Source organism: Poecilia formosa, unplaced genomic scaffold (genome assembly GCF_000485575.1).
Source record: "Poecilia formosa unplaced genomic scaffold, Poecilia_formosa-5.1.2 Scaffold147, whole genome shotgun sequence".
NCBI lineage: Eukaryota > Metazoa > Chordata > Actinopteri > Cyprinodontiformes > Poeciliidae > Poecilia > Poecilia formosa.
In genome coordinates, this window is record NW_006800086.1 from 1,466,837 (window position 1) to 1,490,881 (window position 24,045).

General features: G+C 40.6%; 1 protein-coding gene across 5 annotated transcripts in view; it reads left to right on the forward strand.

Annotated features, from left to right (window-relative positions):
* Positions 1-24,045, forward strand: part of sulf2a (sulfatase 2a) — a 78,355-nt gene that overhangs the window by 19,599 nt on the left and 34,711 nt on the right. For 4 of the 5 annotated variants that reach the window (XM_007563419.2, XM_016677088.1, XM_007563418.2 and 1 more), the window contains exon 2: positions 7,581-7,649. The exons of the other annotated variant lie outside the window; for it this stretch is intronic. The gene's annotated coding sequence lies outside the window, so the exon portion shown is untranslated. The remainder of the gene's footprint in view (positions 1-7,580; positions 7,650-24,045) is intronic. 5 annotated transcript variants of the gene reach the window in all.

The following is a 24,045-nucleotide window of genomic DNA, read 5'->3' on the forward strand; positions in this document are numbered from 1 at the left end:
CATTCAACGGTGTGACTTTGAAATCCGAATACGTACACAATCGTGATTTTATCAGAGGAACGCCCTGGACAGCGCCCTCTCAGGGCAACAGAGAGACACAAAGGACAAACAACGCATGCTTCTGGGCTGATGGAAAAGGCCAGAGAACCCAGTAAGAACCCATAATACACAAGAGGAAAACAAAACAAAACAGTTCAGCAGGATTAAATATGGGTCATTTTAAAATAACATCATCAGAACTGGAGCCAGTACCTGGGCTCCAATTAGGACATACCTAATTTTCAATGTTGCAAATATACGTTTTGATTTAAACGTTGTCTGCTGCAGACCGTAGCTCCCTATTTGAAATAAATTGTGTGTTGAAATATTAAGAACCAACATAAAGCCACAGAGTAGCTTGAATGCTAAATTAGGCTGTTTGAAGCCCCTGAAAATGAAATGTTTTAACATATATAAGTTTTTTCCCCCCCAGAAATTAATCACTAACTCATGAGACAAACCGCTATTTTTGCACTATTTATTCACTTCCTCACAGCAACTCTTCTAAATCGTTTTTAACGCAGTTTGATAGTCAGCAGTACTAAACCAAATCCGTGTTCGTCTGAAAAATATACGAGTCGCCATTAGTACATCCTGCGATGAGGTAGGCTTTAGAGGATCAGCGTTTGAGACCGGTGTTTCTGCTCCTGTCAGCTCTAATGACAGAGAGGCTGAAGGGCGTTTCGACAATGCCTCTCTGACTCTCCTCCGCGAGAACAGTCGGCTAGAACGGCGACCGGCGACGCTTTTGATTGGGCGCGAGCTCGTTCATTCGCTCTGCGCTTGTGCCAGACGCAGACCGGCGTGCAAGCCGTGCGCGCGTTCACCGTTGACGTGTGGACATTTGATGGCTGCGCGTGAGTGCAATCAGATTTCAATCTCTCCCCTCTGTATGGCTGAGTTGGTGCAGCAGAGGTGCCCCACGGGAAAATGTAATTATACCCTGCTGGCCACAGAGTGCGGGCTTCACTGCCCCATCTATCCCGAGAGACGGCAGCTTGAGGCCCCTTCTCACTGCTAATATCAAACAGCAGCAACATTGCTACAGAAAGCCGTGTTACATCTTAAAACGCAGCATTCAGTTCTCTATCCAGTGGCCGTCTCCAATCGGCTTCATCTGCGATTTTGTTACAGCTGCGGTTAATTTATTGTAGAATTAACTAATGGCTACGAGCGACGATTACGAGAATCGTTTAAAACCAGATTGTCTGTCTGATAAGCAAGGCTTTATCGGGTCTGGGTTGATTGTTACCTTAAGAATCGTCCTCATCTTTCACTCCTCCTGAGTTGCTGACACAAAAATATGCTTCATTGATTTTTTTTTTTTTGAGACTGTTTTATATTCCTTTCTTCTCTGGCAGTGTTTCTTTCTTTTCATCTCTGTGTTTGCTCTGCCGCTAGCTTTCGGCTGAGGTGCATGCTGAGATGGTGTCCATTAGCGAGGCAAAACAAACAGACACACCCCACTCTCCTGAATTTCGGCAGGCAATCAATGAATGCACTCGGATAGCAGTAGACTAAGTGGGCCATTAAAGTCACAATTAAATGAATCTAGGACTGCAGGACTCACTCTGACACTCTGACCCAAAACAACTCAAAATAGCTTTTTTCTTCCACTGTATTTTACTCTTCAAAAAGGCGCTTTTGGCCTGTGTTGGCTCGAAAAAGGTCAAATGTAAAACTGATAAAACGGGAAAAAGGGAAGTTAAACAGCTGCAGAGAGAATACTGGCTGGAAATGGAGACGGAGAGGCTGAAGAATTTAAAATGAAACCCACCAAAACCTTCGTGTTATCCATTTCATTATGCTGTCGCTCGTCATGGCAACTCAATATGAGGTTAAGTACGACAGGGCTCACTGCAACCAATTTGGTCACGGATGCAACCCAATTTCTCAATAGTGCGCCTGAAAAAAAAAAAAAAAAAAAACTGAGATGGCACCGGTACGAACCCGCAAACGTTTGCCTAACAAGAGGACATTTACGTCTGTGTGAACTCGACTCATAGAAACATTAATGCTCAATATATGCTATCCTCAGCAAATAAATGACTCCGTTCATTTCAAAAGTCCTACTGGCTCTGATTGCTTTGTCTGCTGGAAACAAAAATCCACCTTCCCGACTTCATTACAAATAACAGCTGCTGACTTCATTCCTGTAAAACACATTCTTGTAGCTCAATAGACATGAATGGATTATATTAAACACATCCCAATATATAAACAAATAAAAATGGAATGCAATTTCAGCCAGAAACGTTTCCTAACTCTGGCAGATCTAGATTTAAAGTGGTTTCAGTTCAATCATGAAGTGGGTAGGAAATGGGTCGGGTAACTCTCCATCTCAGTGGAAAACGTTTTATTCCTTTTAAAGTATTCAAACTCCTCTATTGGTTACTTACCAACTTTTTGCATGTTCCACTGGTATTTTAACATTTTTCTTGGGCAAAGAGAGTCACACCTTCACCATAATCTCCAGCTGCCTGCACAGATTTTCCATTAGATTGAAGACGTGACCTGTCCTATAGCTTTAGTTGACAAACACTACTTATACTGACTATTTACTCCTGAAATGTTGGTGTTACTTTTTCAGAACGTTACCCGTCTTGTACAGTTCGGCTCATTCAAAAAAACTTTATATTTACAAGCTGATATTGCCTTAATGCAGGGGCGTCGAACTCATTTTCATTGTGGGCTAAAATAAGGTCATGAAGGCTCTTAAAGGGCCAGTTGTGCCAGAATATATCGATCAAACCCGTTCAGCAACAAATATCAACGAATCCTTAAAAGTAAATATTTTTATAGAACATCTTTTCAGTTCCTCCAGGATTTTGTTATTTTGGTGATTTGTTTTTTTTTTTTTTGCAATAAAAATCAACCAACTGGATCAGGCCCACAGTGCAAGTACAGGTGTTTTATTTTACGTGAAGACACTTTACCTATTTTTTGTGTATCATTTATCTGGCTAGAGTGAAGAAGAGTTTGTGTTGCAGTCCTAAAGAGGACGACATTCATGACATGACTACTTCAGTTAGCTTCTAGCTAGTTTTTCATTTTAGTTGAGTCAATCAATTAATCAAATTTTATTTGTATAGCACATTTCAGCAACAAGGCATTTCAAAGTGTTTTACATAGAATCAACAATGGAAACATTTCATTTAGTCAAGTACCATCGTTAAATTTGTCGATTTTGCTTCAAAGGCGACTAAGCAGGTGAGTTTTTAGTCTGGATTTTAAGGAGCTCAGTGTTTCAGCTGCAGTTTGTTCCAGATTGTTGGTGCATAGAAGCCGAATGCTGCTTCTCCTCGTTGTGATTCTGCTTCTCCTCGAATTATCTCAAACATACCTGTTCTTTGCTTCGCCAATCATGTGTCCAACTCGGCCTACTCAAATTTTGTGTTCTATTAATCTTTTTTTTTTTTTTCCCATTTCTCCTTTTTTCCTCCCCAAAAATGGTGTTCCATCTTCTCTTTGCTTCACAACAACAGCCTGTTCTGTCTCTCCCTTGGGGTGGTGCGGCCGCCGCTATGCCTAATATTATTTATGGTCCTACAGCTATCTGAAATTGGATTTTTCTCACTCTACCAATGCAATGGGATTACAAGTTTAAACATAAGGGTGGAAACGTGGGGTGGAGGGAGGGCTGAAATTTCTGAGTGTGAATAGCTTAAATAAAAGTTTCACCCAGAACGTGGCCAGATTAGAGGATAACACGCTGACGGTTCTGGGGTTGAAAAAAAAAAGACGACGATGTCGGCAGATTCCTTGGACGTGGATGTTCTCAGCAATTAAAGCCGCTCCTAGTCAGTCGGCTTTCTGGCTCCGCAGCCTGGATTTCTATTCCTCTCATGTCGACCACGCTCCCTCTTACACCTCCTCTGTGCGTCCGCTCAACTTCAGCCGTGTTTGATCTAATTCTCATCTAATGAATCTTTTGATCTTCCTCGCCTGACACTCAGACACATCCCCGATTTCTGCGTCCAAAATACCTCCGTTCGTTCTGATCCCTTCAGATATCTGGCTGCAGGGTAAACAGCCGGGTCTGTATACGCTGTGATTTTTAAACCGTGTGTGGCGAGTTTTATCTTTTAAAAAAAAAAAGGGGGGGAGCTTTTCTTACACCTCTCAACACCCTGCAAAATCACGAGATTGACGTCGTTCTTAACATTTGGTGACGATTGCGACCACAGGTTGAGACGTGCCGAATTAAAAACAACAGAAGAAGTGAACGCAGCAGAGACTTTTGGCAGTGAAGAGGAAATAATTAAGAGTTTCTTTTTAGTGAACTCTTAATTGGTGAGGAGACAGGGCTGGAGATAAAGGATCGATGGAGGCAAAAGCAAAGGTTCCAGCTCACTGAAATCAATCGGCCTTCTCTCTGGCTCGGAGAAGGAAAACAGAGCCTCGGGCTGCTGCTTACTTACTCCTTTGATCAAACTTTCAACAGGATCGACCTGAGCGCAGGACTTGCTCCTACTTATCTCAGTCAAGAAGAGCATCAGCTTGCATGGCTGATTCCAGCGAGTCGATTCAGTCGTCCCGAAATCAGCGTTCAGAATTCGGTTTTGGAGAAAATATCGGAATGACAAAATGTTCTGATGAAAAGGAATATCAAGTAAAGCGCTGGTGTATTTTTACTCTACTGCTAAAAATAGTCACTTTCTACTCTTGCTCCCTATTTTCCCTTGCTCTTTGGCAGGGTAATAACCATCTTTCTGCTCTGTCACTTTTTGATGCATCATCCTCTTATTCACATCAAGGACAAGGCCAGGTGTCGCATTCCCCCCCCCGGTTGCTACGCTCGTCACAGCGCCTTGTCACCCGCAGCCTGTACCGGTCCCCCCTCCCTCCCTCCTTCCTTCCTCCTCTTCGCTTATTTATATTAAATCTGTCATTCTTCTATTTTATTGGGAGAAAAAGAAAAGTAAGTCATTTGCAGCCTGCTGTGTCTGCTGAATGCAGCAAGCATGTGGGTGTCAATTTTTGGCCTTGTGAAAAAGCTGTCAGAACCAATTTTGTCTGCGGCTTTGTTTCTTCGTGATGACTAAAGAACTTGCTTCTCATGTGTCCTTGTTTTAAATACCAATGTCACTTGCTTTTCAACTTGGCTTTTTAAAGTTTCAGGTGGACTTAAACGTCTCACAAAAGTATTCATGCCCCTTCAAATTTTTCACATATCGTCTGGTTAAAACCACAACCGACGTGTTTTACAAAGTGGGACATAATGGTGGAGTGGAAAGTTTGTTGTGATGTGACAAATGCTTCCATATGACGAGGCACTTTGTCTAGAGCAGAAGTGTCCAAACTTTTAAGATGAAATTAATCTAAATATTTTAGAAAATTCAAAACTAAATATTCTGCCATTTTTTCTTCTTTCTTGTTTTACCTAGAGTGAATTAAACATGCAACATTGTGATTGTTGAGAATCTAATTCTTAATCTGAGACGTAAAAAGGTTTTTGCCCAGTTTTGGGGCTTTGAAAGCTTATGAGTATGAGTCATTCTTATTATTTTTAGTCAAGTTTAATGAAAAGTTATGTCCAAGCCTGCTTTTTAGTAAAAGTCGCTGACTGCTTATGGTCCTATTCACTGTTAATAGTTGATGCAGAAAGCAAGGTTGATAAGAGAAAAAAATTCATTGTAGTGCCTAAAAGATTCTGTTTGAAAAATGTTGCCTTTTTTACATTTTTTTACATTTTACTGTAGGTCACTAATCTTAATCTAATCTTAACAAGATATGTTAAGATTAGGGCTGTTGTAAAAGAATAGCGAGTACTCCTTCGATTATTTCTACGATTAATCGAGTACTTGAAAATATCTCCGTCTCTCTCTTCATCACAGTCACTGGCAGCACACTTCTCACCGTTTGCTTTGAAAATGTCAACGCGCAGTTCCTGGTGGAGAAAAGCTGCATCGCATATTCCAAGAGTCACGTTGGTCAATTAAAAAAAATAAAACTTTGGTTCCCTCAAGAAACGACACAAACCTGGAGACTTCGCCTTTATGCTGCTAGCACATAGCAACAACTCACAGGCGGCAGTGAGTGCGCTGCCCTACACAAATAACGACCTGGCCAGAACACGCTGCGCTAAATAAAACAAAACTTTACGAGGCTTCAGGGCAGATGAATTTTCCTCGAGGAATTTAATAAATGTTTTAATAATCGAGGTACTGCAATCATTGGAGGAGTCGTTCCAACCCTAGCTAAAATAAAGTATTGAAATGTTATTTGACATGCTCATCTTTCTGACGGGCTGAAAGTCAAATTTATCAAGCTGCTTTGCTCCCCAAAACTCATTGCCAACGAAAATCGGAGACTTTAAAGCATCATTTCTGCTAAACGAAAGTAATAATTATAGAATAATGAGGGGAAAAAAACTTCCTAAAAGTGAACAATTCTTCACATATTTCATAGCACTGTTTGTGGGTTTGTAGAGGGGGTCCTTACCCGGAAGCTAATGCTGTTTGGGGGAACCTCTGGTCTCCATCACCGGCTTTCTGATGTTCACAAATGTTTTTCAGTTTAGCACAAACAGAGAACAGCTGAGGGTCGTTGACATGCTTCGGCAGTGAGACGACCACGGCTTTATAAAGCCCTCTGCTATTCTTAGCCGTTGTGGTGAGTAGCAGACATGGATGTGTGCGCCTCGCCTCGCCACGCCACGCTACGCTACGAACCGTCTGCTCGACTCATCCGAGACGCTCACAAGCCGGACACTGACACCTGTCCAATCTACACGAGCTCGAGACGCAGGCTCCATTCTTGTCAACGTGCCTTCCCTGACAGGCGATGAAAAACCAGGCCTCATACTTTACAAGATTGTAGTGATGCTGTGAGATGGCAGCCTGATGGAAAGAGCTGAGAGAAAACAGCTTTTTTTTTTGTACCTTGGCTGCTTCTGACACATAGCTAAAAGCAATAAAAGGATTTCACGTTGTCTGCCAGGATTGTGATCCGGCTTCTACGTGGTGTTAAAACCTTGAATGTATTTTTAACATTATTGCTATTGTCCTGGAATAATATCCTAAAAAAAAAAGGCACATCACTCACCTGTCTGCTTGTGGTAGTTTTACACAGATGATGGCAATATTAAATATTAAAAAACAGAGACCATTTTTATCTCTTGTTCCTGGCGTAGGTCTAATTAAAGCTTCCCCAGAACTATTTCCTGTTTCCTCAGGCGTCAGTAGGAGTAAAATATGAAATTATCTGTCGTGAATATCATTTGTATTTCTACAGTCCTCTCATGTAGTGTGTGTGTGTGTGTTTTTTTTCTGGAGTGCTTTACTAGATTTAGTATCCTCTTTGTGTAAATTGCAAGGTACGGGAGGGGCATCGGGATTATGAAAAACTGCTACGGCAGAGACGGACGAGTGTAGATTAAGTCTGAGTGAATCAGAATGGGAACATATTTTCTTTTTTTTTTTTAATTAAAAAGGATTTCTGAAAACAAGCTGGAAAGGCAAAGATATGCGAGTTGTTTGGGCTCCTGTGTTGAAGCCTCGCGCTTGCCAAGAATTCATTCACTTTGTGTTTGCTTGCAGAACTTGGCAGTCTGAGGCTGATTTCTGTGGGAGAGGAGAACATCTACAGGAGCTTGTTTAGAAAAGAAGGTAAGGCTGCTCACCACCTACTCACAGATTGATTGAAACCGCTCCTTCCTCGCTGTCGCAGACGGAGGGCCTTGGAAACATATTTCCCGCAGCTTAAACTTTTTCCCAACTCGTCGCATTACAGCGACAAGCTTCACTGTGTTTGATTTGAAGGATTCATGGTTATTTGTCCTTCTTGCAAATCGTTAGCCTGGTGGCATGATTGCCCAAGTCATATTTTGACTTTTTCGTAAGACGAGAAGTAAACATGTATGAAATCAAGGTTTAATGTAGGGTTAGGGTTATAGTTCTGGTGTCTTAGTTTTAGGGATTTTACAGCCTGAAATGGTTTTCTTCATGGGTTATCTTGTATTTAGCTCCATCCATCTCCCTTATGAACTCTGTGTCCACAGCATGATGCTGCCACCACCATGCTTAGGCAGGAGGGTGGTGTGTAGGGTGATGTACAGAGTTGGTGTAAAAACTTTTGCACTTGTTTTGTGAGCCAAAATGTTGTATTTCATCTCCTTCAGACTTGGTGCAGACCTCTTGGCTGCTTCTCTGATCAACTCAGTTTAGCTTGATGACCAGGTTCTTCATAAGCCAGCAGCTGTGTTGAACTTTTTTTATTTGTCAAATAACTGATTACACAATCCTCATGCTAGTATTTATTTATTTACCTTGAGGTATTGTTTTATAACCTGACTCTACTTTAAACTTCTCCAGGCTTGTCTAGTGGTTGCTCTTCACAATGCAATTTGATTTCTGAAGCTCTCTAACAAACCTCTAAGGAGATTTAAATCTACTTTTACAAAAATATGTTTTTTATGTATGGTATGAGATGGATAATCTGTGAAACGATCGAGCTCCTCCCTGAGTTGCTATTGCTGTCTCAAGAAAAGAACCACTCCTGGTGAAAAACAGCCAATCAGAGCCAAGAGGGGCATTTTACTGCTGTCAATCACCATTGTGTACACACTGCACACTATTTAGACTATGCCAAGTATCTTTAGCATTCAGGATAGACTCTGCTGTTGGGAGGAATCTGTAGAGTTCAGAGAGCAAAAGGGAAGAAGTGAGTAGCGCTTACGTGAGAGTGATTGACAGCACTGAGACCCTCCCCCTGGCTTTGATTGGTTCTTGGAGCTGAGTATTTCGGTAGATGAGTTAAATGTTTCAGATTATCTCTCATATTATTCTGTCATGACATAGTGGTAACAAATATGTAAAAAATACTTTTTTGTTTTTTAATAAAAGTTACGTACCGCAGCTTTAAAGACCAAATGTATTTTTCTGAAGTTAAAAGGACGCTTCACTTCCTGCTTCTCTGGACTAGTTTGTGTTGGCCTGTCACATAAAATCTCATAAATTAAAGTTGGTTATTATAATGTGACAAATATGTAAAGGGTCAAGCATCATGAATAGTTTTGTGAGACTTTTGTGGTTTTTCCTCAGAGATGCATCTTCATACTGATTGCTTCCTTCCTACCGGTTGGTGTTTTTCTATCTTAACACTAAAACCAAATTACGGAATCACAAAAGTTTTATTGTGCGACCCTCGTGTCTTTCCAAAGCGAATCGGGATGTTCGTGTTTTACACCTCCATGGGCATCGTTCCTCCAGCTGCGGAGAAATATGTCAGATTCTGATTACGGCTGCTGTTATCGTGGAGTTTACAGATCCCAGAGGAAATAAAACACAAACGCTATCCGCCGCAGTAACTGTCAACACTTTATTTACTCCAGGCGAACAGATTCATCACCTCAGAAACACTCGTGCATCACGCTGCTTTACCAAAGTTAAAAAAAATCCATAAACTTTATTGTAGCTGCAGGATTTTTTTATTTATTTTTTTGTTGCAAAGTTAGAGAGCCCGTAGCAGTAATCCGCCTCCATGTGTTTACAGTAGACACTGTAGTCTGCTAATTGATGCAGTGCAGTGCTGCCGGCATCCTGTAACGTACAGGTGCATTTTGCCGAGATCAGAGCCATCCTGTGTGAACAGCTGTAAGTCGCAGCAGAAGCTACGACTTACAGCTGCGACTCATTAGTACCTCAACATCAGCAGTACGTGAAGCTCTAATCAGATCACCCTCGCATGAACAGACGACCTTCTTTGCGTTAGTTTTAGAATATATATGCTCAGCCGAGAAACTTTTCATGACAGAATATTCGATGGAGCTGAACTTTGATTTTTTTCCGTCGCTCGTCTGTGACACTGGCAGGAGCCGACAGGTAAATGACGGGCCTTTGGTAAGATATTCTCTTTGAGGACTGATCTCCACTTCAAAACCCCCCTCTGTGTGAGGACAGTGTTCACCTCCCTCCCTCTCTCTCTCTCTCTCTCTCTGCCTCATCCTTTTGTTGACATGCAGGGCCTTCAGCAGTCTGGGATTAAACACCCAAGTCTTCAAAGTTCAGCTCAGCTCTCGTCTCACAAACCACTGTCCTCTGCAGAGCGATGCGCCTCTTTCGGTACGAACTTGTGACACCCTTCCCCGCTCCTTGCAGCGGGTTACGTAAGGCTTTTAGGTTTTAGTATCTTGTGAGCGATAAAAGTTTATTTTCCTTTCACATCTCGAGGGACTTTTTTTTTTACGATCATGAAAGCCGTCGAATGGGGTACGAGATATGCACCCCCCCGTCGTCCTCCGAAGCGTTTTTCTGACCCTCATTTTCCACATCAGTAAAACGGACTCTGCCAGCCCTGCTTTCATGATCCGTCCTGCCGTCTGCCTGCCGATTAAAAGTCAAATATTAAAGTGCTCTGTTGTGAGCTGGGCCTAATTGATTCTTTCCGCCGGGCGCACACAGAATGGGCTGACAGCAGGCGATACCAGGCTTTGTCAACACCGGGCACGCTGCCTGGAGCTTAGGACAGCACCCCAATAAAGACCCCTGTGAGTGTGCCAACCTGTGGCGCCACACACTGTGAGGCCGCTCGGCACTTCAGCCGGGCTTTACGGTGACGACACAGGCTCATTCTTCTGCTGGGTGTCAGCTGCCATCAGCGAGCTGGGAAGTCGGCTCTCCGTTTGTAAGGAAGCACCGGGCTGTGACGAAAATGTGCGTGTGTGAAAACAATCCTTTATTATTATTGCTTGCATAACTGCTCATCTAACTTAAGCAGTCTGATGGGGGTAAAAGAGTCTGAAAGAAGCATTCGCTAAATTTCCTCAAAACGACCTTTTTACTCTCTCAACTAATTTCCAGTGCTCATATGTATTATTTCTGTCAATCCATTTAAAATGTAATCAGATGAATCACATTCTACTCCGTGATCAATCACTGTACTTAACTTTGTAAGATTGGACTGTAAAAATGCATGTTTTCAAAATATGTTTAAGAAAATGTCTTATTGTCTCTAGTATTTCAGTTTTAAGCCACTTTGTTTAAAACTTAATTTGAAAATACTAACTATAAACTGCCTATGCTTCGGTGGGAGGGTAATCCACCACTGCTGTATGTAGTCCGTCCGTTGCCGTGATTTTTACGTTGAAATTTGCCACTAAGCAAATCGGTCTGACTCCTCACTCATCTTTTCACACATTCGCGACTCCAATAGTCTTACAACGGCATAAAAAGTTTGATGGGATGACTGGCATATTTTATGTCATTCCAAGTCATAAACCACAGTTTTTTTGCACAGCTTTTTAGCCATACCTGTAGCAAAAGTGGCAATTTGTGTCCCTTATGGCCTTCCATAGAACTTGACCACATATCTCCATCAATTAATCTGTATTATATAATATTAACACATTAAGCTCTTTAGATTAATCGCATGTGTTAATGCTGACCCTAAGTCAGGTCAAAGTTTATTTATCGAGCGCCTTAAAAACAACCAAATCCGACTACACTGAGAACAGAACAGTAATGATAGTTTGCAGGCTGGATAAATTAAAAATATGAATATCAGATACAATCATACATGAAATCGTATCGTCACATCAGCAGATATCATGACATCGCACGTCAAGCGATGTATCGAGGGAACGGCGGAGTAGCTCCCGGTTGGCGTTCCTTCCCAACGGTCTCCTAAAACATGACGTGAGGCCGAACGATGGCAGCGAAGCGGCGTCCTTCTCCCCGAGATGAAGACGCTCCCTCTCCTGTCTGCTTATCCTGGGGATTTACTGGTCGTTTGCCGAGCATCATGAATCGGCTTCGCCGCCCATTTATTTTCATTGCTTTGCTGCTCCACACAGGAGATTGTAACAGTGATCTTGGCTCTCTGCAGCGTTCATTAAATGCAGACATTCATCCACAGCGTTTTCTCATGAATCTGATTGACCTTTCTTGCTCCCTGCAATCCACAGTAAATGGATATAGGTCCCCATTAATCCCTTCATGGTTGAAAAGCTGGCTGTATCTCCGCGTTGTGTTTGCTGCTTTATGTTCCCTCTGAGCTGATGGATGGGTCCAGTAAGAGGGTTTAAAGTTGCACGGGGGGGACAGGAGTCAAAGACGTGCGATGGTAGGGGCCGATCTCTCATGTCTGGGGAATTGCTTTGGCACGGCACGAGTTTTATGAACTTGATCAGAGGCCCTGTTTATTCATTTTTAAGGAGGCGAAACAGTGCGGAGGTAAGGAAAACAAGCAGGATTCTGGCGTCGCCCGAGCGTCTGGAATGCTTTAAAGAGGACCACAGTTCATATCCTTCCACCCGTGGTAATGCAGCATTCAGCGTTTGAGGTTTTCACATCACATCTCGGTGTGACCAATTGCCTGCACAGCCGTGGAATAGTCTTTTTTTACTGACAAGCAATCACAATGTCCTCTCCTCCGAGTCTGAGCAGGGTTTCATTTTTACCGTCATCCTGTTACTTCCCTGCTGCAGATCCGGGGGAGAGGGGGGTGTTTCAAGGTCTGAAAGGGGGTCATGATCACATCGCAACAGTGGCGGGAGATGGCTGCCTTTCTGACAGGAGTCTAATGGAGGGCTAATAGGAGAGACTCAAGTCCACCTCTGCTGTGGCTTTTATGGCAGCTTGTGGAGGCAGGTGAAAAGGAAGATAAGGGATGCAAAGTTTAAGATCCATTACAGAGGCTGCCTGGTAGTGCTGGTGGACTCACTACATCCTCACTCGTCTCGGCTGACATCTTCACGTCGAAGCTGCAGGATAAACTCCCAACGTTTTACTTTTCTTACAGACTCGTGTTGGAGGCTGAGTGGAGTTTGTCAGGTGTGCATCTGAAAGGTTGTCAGCTTGTGTTAGAATGAGCTGCCTGTTTGCCATTTGCTTTTATCATCCCTTTTTTTTTCTGCAATCTGATCTCACAGGGGGGAAAAAAGCAGCAAAGAAAAACCTCTTTTGTTCTTTTAGGAAAGCATGACCTCTGTTTTAGTTTTTGTGACGTTAAGAGTAACTTTTAGTTCAACATACTTTTCCTGGATGTAGGATTTAGTTGTTGAGCATGTTTTTTTTTGTGTGTGTGTTTTTGATTAAATTTTAATTGCAATCTTTCCTTGACCTGAAAAGTCTGTAATGTCTCCAAGTCACTTCAAGTAGAAAGAGATATCTTGTCTCTTACTTCCATTTTTCTACCTGTAAAAAAAAATCCTTTATGCTCATGCACTTCAATCATAGTACATCATTTTATTTTCATTTGTAGCATTTTATGAATGAATTATGAAGATATCTATAAAAATGCTCAAGTCTTTTGTTTAATTTAACTAAATCGTATATTTATATCTTTGCATTGTTGCGCTCTCCACATATACGTCTCTATGTCCAGGTATAAAACATGACAGATGGGCAAACTAAATGACCTGCTGCTGGTAAATATTATTCGTTGCAGTAATATTTATTTCCTAATCCTAACAGTAAACCAGCAGTAGAATATTTTCTGTAAATTGTGTCAAAGTGGATAAAAATAATCCACTTGGGTACAAAGTTTCTGGTTTGAAACTGTGAAAACATGTGAAACGACAAAAGGAGCAAAATAACCACCAACTGTTTGTAATGTGTCAAAACGTAACAGAAAAACAACTAATAAGTACAACCAAAAATAAGAAGCTGCTGTTCAACGTGAAACAAAATGGTTATTAGCTTCAGAGCTGTGGGATTAACTACAGCAGCCGGACCTTTTAGCCTCCTGTTAATGGCTGATGTTGAATCATTGTTTTATCTTCTAGTTCTTACTCACTGGAGGAATACATTTATAGTTGCATTTTTGTAATAGTTTTTATCGCACTTCCATCTTTTTAAGCCACACAAGATTGAGTTTTTTTATCTATTAAAAGAGCAGAGGGTCCCGTGTAATAAATGGGCAGAACTTGTGAACTTTAAACTCTGAGCGCTGCGTTGCTCTGTTTTCTTCTAAAGCTAGATTTTTAATTGTTCCACTATTCGGTTTCTTGCACCAAATTAAGTGGTATCACAATTATCAACTTTTTTATTATTTGAATAGTTTCTGAGGGATTAAGTTAACACATTTTCTGCAACAGGATTAGGAGAGGAGCTAAACTGTGCTGCTAATTTAATGGAAATCAAATTAATCTCATTTCTAATCGGGTCCGCTGAAAGCCGGGCTTTGTTTTAGCTTGAAAACCACTTTAATTCAAACAGTTTAGCAACAACAACAAGAAATAGTGACTGCAACAAAGGATGCCTGTTTTTTTTCCCTCAGTAAGGCTGAGAAATTTACGACACTCTTTTATTGCATATTGACCGAAAGATAAAATCAGGAGTATCCGTAAAAGTCATTAGCGCCGTAGTTTGTGAGAAAACACCCAGGGCAAAATTGACATTTTTGTTCACAATATAAATATTTGATTTTCTGCTTTATTGTGCAGTTTCTGTGTCTGTGTATCTGGATTGTGTGCATGAAGGGGTTTGATTTATTTATTTATTTATTTATTTATTTATTTATTTTTTGCTCGTTCTCGGTCAGTGAAACGGATCAGATGGAGGTGAGATCTGCAGGCACAGCCAGGGAGAGTCACTGCTGCTTGATCAATCTGAGCTCTCATTAAAAGGCTGCAAAGCCCTTTGCAATCTGATACAATATCAATATTGTAGCACCACATGAGAGACCTGTTAGGCTAGCTGCTGGCAGCTTTGCTGTCATTACCGAGTGGGCAACATGCCAGAGACCCCCTTCATGGGGCACTTAGGCTCCCCGGATGGTCCCAAACACAGGTCAGGACAGACAGATAAGATGCCTGGGCAGCTGTCCCAGAGACAGGGGAGGGAGAGACGGATACAGACCTGTGGAAGAGGAGAGACGGCATGTGTTCTCTAGCTGTGCCGAGGAAAGCCATCGACTGTGGCTTCAGTTTGTTCAGCTAGATAAAAAAACAAACAAACTGCGGTTTCACCTGGAACTTGGTTTTCGTTCCCGTGTGGGGAGGCAGACTTCCTGTAGTTCACTGTTTGCATTGTGATTCATTACAAGGAGTCACATGTTTTGTGTTTAAACGGAACAAAAAGACAAAGCCTTAGTCTGAAGTATGTCTTCGCAGGGATTCAGAAAATCTGGATTTTTGGCAAAGAAGCTGTTGATTCCTGCTGGGAAAACCACAGTTGTTGAATAACTCTCTGTGGTGATTTCTGAGCAAAGCAAATGGAGGAGGGAGATGAGGGGGATACAAACTGGCATGCACAGAATAGGCTCTGTAATTCAGATCATTGTGTGGGGGGTCTCCCCTGTGTGCTCCGGCCTTAACCCCCTGTGTGGCTCCAACAGAGGACGCAGGGATCGGTTTGTGCATCTCTAAACCGACGGTAATCCGCTGACAAAAGGGCCAGGAGAAAGGCAGCTAGTGAAGTTTGGGGGGGGTGAGGACGGAGAATGGGAGGAGTGAAGAGGTGCAGAAGGAGTTGTTGCCTCTCAAAGTCCCAAGGGTGTGCTCAACATTAGATGAAGATGACTCCCACTGCGCCCACTGAACTCTGCCACCCTTTGGTAGATAGAGCTCCATTTATGGTGGTTGAGGTTTGTCCAAGCTGGAGTGGGGAGGGGTAAAGAAATAAACATGGGCTAGTACGAGTCTGAAAGTGTGATAACTTGAGTAAACATACCACAGTTTCACCTTATTAGAGGATTGACACCAAAATTATCAACAAAATGTTTTAACATGATCCAGAAAATTTTATTTGAAACAGGACAAAAATATTCTGCTGCAAAAGCACCGTTTCTTTTCACAGTCATAGCATTTTTATATGAAGGCTGAAGCAGCATTTGTGAAGACGCATTCTCTGAATCGGTGATGGTTTTCAGGTAAATGTGGCAAGGCAAGTTTATTTGTATATCACATTTCAGCAACGGATAAATCAATGTGCTTTTCATGGTGAAAACATAAAACCAACAAAGTACATTTTCTGAAATGTCATCTAAATCATTGTCATAAAATATTGGAACAAAGACTAAAATTAATCTATTTCAGTTATTTGTCAAAGCCAACTCTAAAAAAAATTGGTTGCTGCTTGGAATATAAGCTATTTTTACATTGTGCTCTTTATGAAGTAACACGCTGATATTAGCTGGATAAGCAGTCAGGCTATCTGCTCCTGTAGTTAGGCATGCAGTGAGAGATTTCTACCAAAGACTGCAAGTTAAAATACAAATGAAAGTTGTCATAATATATAGAGAGTGTGAGTCCAGCCAGCAGAGTCATAATAAAAGTCCAGGTTAAAATATTTTATGGTATTTCTGTTTAATTACAAGTAACTTGACTATGAACATATTGATAGTTATATGTAGCACTTTGGAGTTTCTAATGCCCTCTCTTTATGATTTTCAGACAGAGGCAGAACAATCCATTATTTTCTAATTTTCAACAGTAGCAAACTTTAACTGGTCTCTGTTTTAGGTACATGTAGGCCTGTTGCGATAAGTGATAAATCAATTAATCGCACCATAAATTAAACCTATCGACCTGATTTTAATTATCGGCTTTATCGTCTCTTCCTGCCTTTTTTTCTTTCTGTTGATGACACTGAATGAAAAAAGGCTGAGCTCTGGTGCTCTGCACTGAACCTCCCTTCCTCATTACCTTAGTGTAATGTCCAGCGCACACTACACGAGTTGTCGGCCGATTGTCGGCCAATTTTCAAAACATGAGACACATTAGCCGACAGAAATCCTAGGTATAACAGTTCGATCGGGTTCGTCGTGCCGTGTGGTGTCCAGTCACATGGGCACAAAATAATGGCTACAAGTCCAGTTAACTAATTTTAAAATCAGGCATTAATCAATGCTTTACTAGAATCTACCTGTGATGCATGTGGCTAGAGTCAGTGTAAAGTTCTGACTGAATAAAAATCATTATAACCTATTTATGTCACGTTAACGAAGAACAGCTGAAAACTTACCGGGTTTATCAACTGCGGTAGCAATTTGGCTCCAGTTCCTCCTCTTGTCAATTCTATATTCTTTGCACAAAATGTTGAATAAATATTAATGTTGTTTCCACATATCATCTCCGATGTCCGCTGGACATCGGGTTGCGCCGTGTCGGCTGTTTGGGATTCCCCTCCTTAATTTCCCCTCAGAAAGCACGGAGGAGAATCCGCGCTTTCTGATTGGCTACCTGTCACATTCAACAGGCTGCATTAAACTCCCAGTCGGGGAAAACCCCTGATTTAGATCAGAGCGGCCGATCGCAGCGGCCACGTGTGTTATGGTATCTACTGTAACACACCACACACTGCAGTATCGGTTACGAAATCACCAGCGACAGTCTTGAAACGGCCAACGTTCTAAGATTGTCGTAAGACGAAAATAGGGGCAAAAAAATCGTGTAGTATGAACTATTGCATTAGGTAGTCGGATGTGCCCATCTTCTCTATTAAAATCTAGTGATTACTGAAGGGCAATACAGTATACAGACTTCATAATCTGCACTCTTTTTGTTGAATGCAGTATTTATTTCCACTTTGGCTTTATGTTGTTTAATTTTTATTCAAGTACGTTTTTTGTTAATGGAGACTGAGAATCCATTTTATTTTTGTTTTTGGTTATTTTGTTTATTTAGTTTATCAGTTCCAGTGTTGTGTTCGTTTCAAAATATAGTTGAAACGAACTATATTTTCGTTTCAACGAAACGAAAATATAGTTTAAACAAAAAGGACACAAAGAAAGTCAACCATTAAAAAAAATAAAGTCTTGTCCTGTTTGTTTTCAGTATCTTGAGAATATTTACACGCTGACATTTTAAACCATGGGTCCACCTAATAATCGCATGCAGTATTAGTCATTTCCATTAAATCAGTGTCAAAAGGTCTTGAAACAATATTATCGTTTATCGCAATAATTTTTTAGACAATTAATCGCTCAGCAAAATTTGTTATCGTGACAGGTCTAGGTACATGTGGCTCAATTCTGCTGCGATATCACAATAATTTTCTGATCAACTTATGATTTCTTAGTATGACTTGGTGGGAGGAGTGAATTTGTGAATTCCTTTTTAATTTTCAAATTTTCTCAGGGACATTAATTTGATTGAGAATTCAATTTTAGCTTTTCAGACCGAATGTCAGTACTAATATCCTAAAATAGTTGCTTATAAATTATCTCTGAGAAATAAACATCTTTATAGTAATTTGAAGTATAAATTAGTGTCCAAATTGTACCTCTGTCCTGTTTTCACCTGGCTACCCCCCAAACACCAAGCATGTTAAAAACCCAAAGGCTAAAGCCCCAGTAATCTTGAGCTAAAGTTCAGCCTTGGCTATGCACCATTAGGCCAAAGAAAACTCCCCCATTCTGTCTGCCGTCTCCATTAAAAGCACTTTACAGCATAGGAGTTATATAAAGAAATATTTGTACGCTGATATTTTAAATCATGGGTCCACCTTGATGCCAGCAATGAGACGACGCCTGTGAAGAATCCATCTCTTCGTCCACTTCCAGTCTGTGTTTTGATTAATTTCAGTCATCTGTAATTTATTCAGCGAGCGGGAATGGATTTGTTTACAGAAAGCTGAAACTCCTGCTTTCTGTAATCATCATTAAATCAGGGTCATTAGGAGCAGTTCCCAATGCAGGTGCTAATTTGATGAAGTGGAGGGTGGAGGTAGGGGTAAAAAAATAATTGTCATGTAATTAAAACACAACAGATAACAGAAAAACCCCTAAGCCGTGCGGAATGAGATCTAATTTTGTCGTTGTTTGCTCAGATTATGAACTAGAGGTAAACTTTAATATCACAAGTCAATAAAATTCTTCTCAATAGCAGTCTGCCCACCGCGCTTGTTGTGATCTGTTTTTGGAAACATTTGATTTGTTGCTGGCGTTGCACCTCCGCTGTGTCACGCAGCGGTCATCTGGCCACCCCTGAGGTCTTAATAAGGTAGATGGGTCTGTGGAAGAGGGAGCGCCGCCTGATGGTGTCTGTAATCCAGTTAGTTGTGCTGTGACACTGTAGGGGGGCTTTGATTCTGGTCAATAAGTGCCAATAAGAAACAGTCATCACTCAGCAGGCTGTAGTGCCCACCAGCTTGCTCACTTGTTACAGCTGTCAACCGCCGTTTCAAAAGATGCTGCTTCGGACAGATTGTAAATGACTTTCCCATGCAAATTTGAATAGGACAAGGACGACGACAACGACACTTGAGGACTCAAACGTTTGTGAACTGACTGATTTCTCTCCAACGTCTGAATAAACCCGTCCACAGTGCAAACAGCTCCGTATTTACAGAACCACCATTGATGGACGCTCATTCTGTCAGTCTTAAATGCTTAGGAGTGAGTCCGTAGGAGGTGTTAAACCCTCAGCAGTGACAATCGGAGCTCTGTTAGGGTTTTCTTGAACACCTCTGTGTTCTCTGCAGGCTCTCATGGGGTGCACCACAAGGCTGCAGCGGAGGAGGGGTAAATACCCCGACCCGAACGTAGACTCTGACTGAAGCCCTCTTGGAAAGGAATCCGCGGACCTCCGCTCAGGCCCGACGTGCTGCGCGGTTGCCATTGGAAACGGAAACGCAGTGCCAAGTGGAAGTGTGTGAATGAAACTTGAAAACGAGAATCTGAAGAAATTAGGAGCGCATTCAGCTACCAAAACATCCTCTGTGCTGCACATTTTGACATTGTATAATCCATAGTGACAAAATGACGCGCTCATTAAATGCTCCGACTTTGTTGTAACTTAAGGAGATAAAAAAAAAGAAAAAAAGTATGACAGTAACTCTGTGATGTCGTGATGAAGACTGGACCTTACATTTAGAGAACAATTGAACAATGCGATGTTCATTTTGTTCAGATTCAGAGATAATTAGTGTGGCTGTTCTTCTTCTCTTTCATGTTCTTTTTTGGAGAGAGAGCTTGAAGAATGATGCAGTGTGGGTGTATTCTCGTGTACGTTAAGTTGCGCATGTGTGTGTGTGTGTGTGTGTGTGTATTTATAGTCAACAGAGCAGACCAAGGGACTCTGTCAGAGCTCTTTGTTCTCTAGTGAGAACACATCATGACTGGGCCTTTTGTCAGAACTGACACCACCATCCTACCTCTCTCCTCTTTTCTCTTCCTGCATCACTCTTTGCAACTTGCCGCTAAACCAACCACCTTGTATCCTAGCCCCTTCTATCCCAGATAAAAACATTTAAACTAGAACATGTCCAGAGATTCTCCAAGCCAGGACTTTTGGGTTCCGATCCGATCTTGATATTTGGATTTAAATATCTGCCAAGATGCCAGTACTTTCCAAGAGGTAAAGCTTAAGGTGATGACAAAGAGGCCTTTCAACCTCAATGTGTTGGAACTCCTCACTGAAGATAAATCATCCAAATACCAGTGGAAACATGCAAATAGCTGCTCAGCAGTTATGAGAAGAGCTTAATCGCTGCTAAAAAAAAAAAAAAAAGAAAGATGTAAAACAAATAACACTGATTATTTAGAAGAGTATTATTTTTATCATGCTGTTCTTTATAAGAATGTAAAATGAGATGGCAAGGGAGCACAGTGTATTGTGTGTGTATTGGGCTTTGTAAAATGTTCTGCTAAGCTGCTAAAGCTGGTGACAAAATCACACCGTACAGCAGTAATTTAAGGAGCTATGTGCTCATTATTAACAGTCATTAATTATCGATGAGCAGAGCCGACAGCTTGTGTGTATGTGAGAAATGACACAATAAAATTTGTTTCCTATTTTAGTGAAACAAAGAGGGAAAAAAAACATTTCATAGTGAAATGTTTTAGAAAATGTTTTTGCCAGTGATTTGATCAGTTTTAGGCGTTGGAGCCATTAGCATTACTGTCTTTAGCAGCAGCATCTCTGTGCACAGTTGTACTATATATAATCAAAATAATACCACTATTGATATTTCTTTAGCATCATATGAGATTGCTCATATTCTCTAAAAGTTCAAGAATTTGTCAGAGGACGGCCTCCTTCAACTTCATATCCAATCCATGATGTCAGAATCGGTTTCAATACTGATAATCAAATTTGGCTGGACCCACTTTTCTGCATTATAGACAATTAGTTCTAGATGTAATTTTTCACAAGGATAGATTGTACACCAGGTTTTACGACAGTCAGTGTGGATGTGCACAGTTTATTTTTGTGACATTTTTACTGTTTTCTCTGTGAAAATCACTGATACTGCGAAACATAGAATGAAAAACATGGATTTCCAAGACAAATTCTTGGATTTTTAATTTGTACAATTGTTCTGGAACCTTTAATCAATAATGTTTATAAATAGAGGCGACGTCGCACTGTGTGAAAGAGAGATGTTACTGTTCTAAAGCTCTGGGGTCAAATTGATATTTTCCAACATTTTAAAACATTACAAAATTAACATTTAAACTCTTAGTTTTCTCATATTAGCAATAACCATAATTAGCACAAAAAGTCGAAAGTGTTTATGCTAAAATTTTTAGAAGATATAAATATAGTATTTACAAGTTAATTTTGTTGTTTTGTGGGTCGTAAGCTGAAAAGTTTTAGCTCTACTCTTTGGCTCTTGATTAACCAAAACTGACTTTACTTGTCAAATGCATCTCATGAGTGACGATTTCTCCTTAAAGTGAGTAAATCTACAATTATTTTCTACAGATTACTCTCATACCTTCTATAATCTCCGTTGTGGTAACCTCATTAAAAATATATTGGGTAAGTGCCTGAGTGACGGCTTTAACTCAGGCTGAATATTCAGCACTTTGTAGAGAAACTGAAAATCAACCTGGAGTTTTATCAAGATATACCTTGTGCTCATTTATTGACCAAGATAAAACTTATTTACACTACATTCATAAATGTTTATTCCCCCCCCCGCCCCCCACTGTGACGTTATTTTAATACAGGTCACATCATCCCCACTTTGTTGATTAGTTTGTGTTTATTATTATGTTTAGTGTTTTATGACATTTTACTTTGCTAAATTACTACAGGGTGTGCTCTCACTTTATTTGGGTCCCTTCTTAACACAGAATTATAACAAATATAAAACGGCAATAATTATACAGTTAGCTTTATATTGTAATAGGTTTTTCCAGACCAAGGCGTTATGCAAACATGAACCCATTCCAAAAGCCTTTCGTTCTTTACCTTGAGCCAGCTTCCCATTAAAGACATAATTACAAGTTAATGAACACATTGAGGCGACGCAGAGCTTAGTGTCTCGCCCAAGGAAACCTAAATAAGTCAGGAGCAGACCTTCTTTTCCTCTGATTAGAAGGCCATCAAAGGGGATGTACGTGACAGAGAGAGAGAGTTGAGCCAGAGCACGTCACATCTTCACCCCATTTCCCAGGGCAACTGCATTAATGATGGGTTAAGTGCTAAAATTACACGCATTTATATTTTGCTTTCAAGAAAGAGCTTTTCCAAACACCGTTAAGGTTGCATAAGCCTAATATAAATAAGACAAGACACAAATATAGAGGCAAAAACGTTTAAGAGCATCTCTAAAGAGGCAGTTTTTTTTATCTACAGTGTTGGTATCTCAGCAGAAATCTCATTCTCACTTTAAAAGTCAGTGCCCTTTTGTGTCTGCATGCTCACAATGAAAATTGCTGTGCAAGAAGTGCCTGTCATCTTAAAATGTCTGCAGAGTGCTGAGCTTATCAGAACCTGAGGGAAATCTAAATTAAATCTTTTGCGGTAAATGAAACTTGCTTCCAAATTAGCTCTTATCTTTCTCAAGTGATCTACTGAAGTTGGGCAGAGAAGTTTTTGGGAAGCAAATGCACATTTATCGAAGGAATGTTTATGTAGGTGACTTTTTCCATTTTAAGAAATTGAATATGCTTTCATGTATTTTGTAATGGATAAAATTATATGTTCTTTTATTTTTGTATCAGTGGATCATAGACGTCATGTAAACGAGTCAGCACTATTGAGTGAAGAGCAGCTATGTGGATAAAAGGTTTATCTGATGTTTGCACAAAGCGTATGGAGCATTTACCTCGTTTTCAACAGGGGCAATAAATAATAAATGTAAACATTAAAACTGGGAGAACATTTCAGCAGGAATAGATCAATAACACGTCCACCTATTTGGAAATGATGACTAGATAGAGCATTCACACAAACCAAAAAATTCTGACTTTATTACCAAAATAACCCAACGCTAAAGTTTTATGTCCTGTAATGATACAGTACATTTTCTGGCTTATCTTATAACAAAGCAAATAGTTATTAAACAAAACTAAAAATAATAAGCTCTTTGATTTTGAGATTATTTATGTGAAAAGTAGTAACTCAATGAGATCAAAAGGTCGAATTTCACTGATGAAAAACTAATGAAAGCACAAACTGATGATTTTGTGTCTGACTCATTGTGACTTAGGAGCTGACTAGTAATAGCTTGGAAAATCAGACCTTGATTCTTAATTAATATAATTTTTAACAAGCTGACACTAGAAGGTGTCGTGACTCCATTTATTTCTCTTTTTCAGTCTGAACAAAATTAGCATTAATTAAACCATTTGCAATCATTTTCTTATGTATTAGAATCCTAGAATCTTTTTTAATTCAATGCTTTTGTCCTGTGGTCTGTGTTTTTACACAAATTAAACCTGCTGAACTTACAGTTTAGTCCATGTCTTGGCTCAGCTTTAGTAATGAATTTGTTTTGACGTCGCGTGGGCTCTACTAAACTCAGTGGATTTATTGCTTTTCCGTTCCCAGTAAAGCATGCTCCCCTTCAGTATTTTGAGCACTGCAACAAACTAATAATTGGAGCTTCTTCTAGTAACTACTGCTACCTCCCAGTGGACAAACTCTGTGAGCTGCATCAGCGCGAACGGATGACAGTAAGCTGGATCCTGCAGGCTGTGGTGGACCGCCATTTCTGATAAGCTCAGCTCTCTAAGATAATTAGGCCAGTTTATCACTTTTGACTGGATCCATAAGAAAGTCCCACACAACTGGCCTGAGAATGAACTGCCCGCTGCCTTGCTGACAAATTAAAGAGCCCAGTCTTTCCTGTTCTTGTGTATGATTTTCTTGAGTCAATCCACTTTATC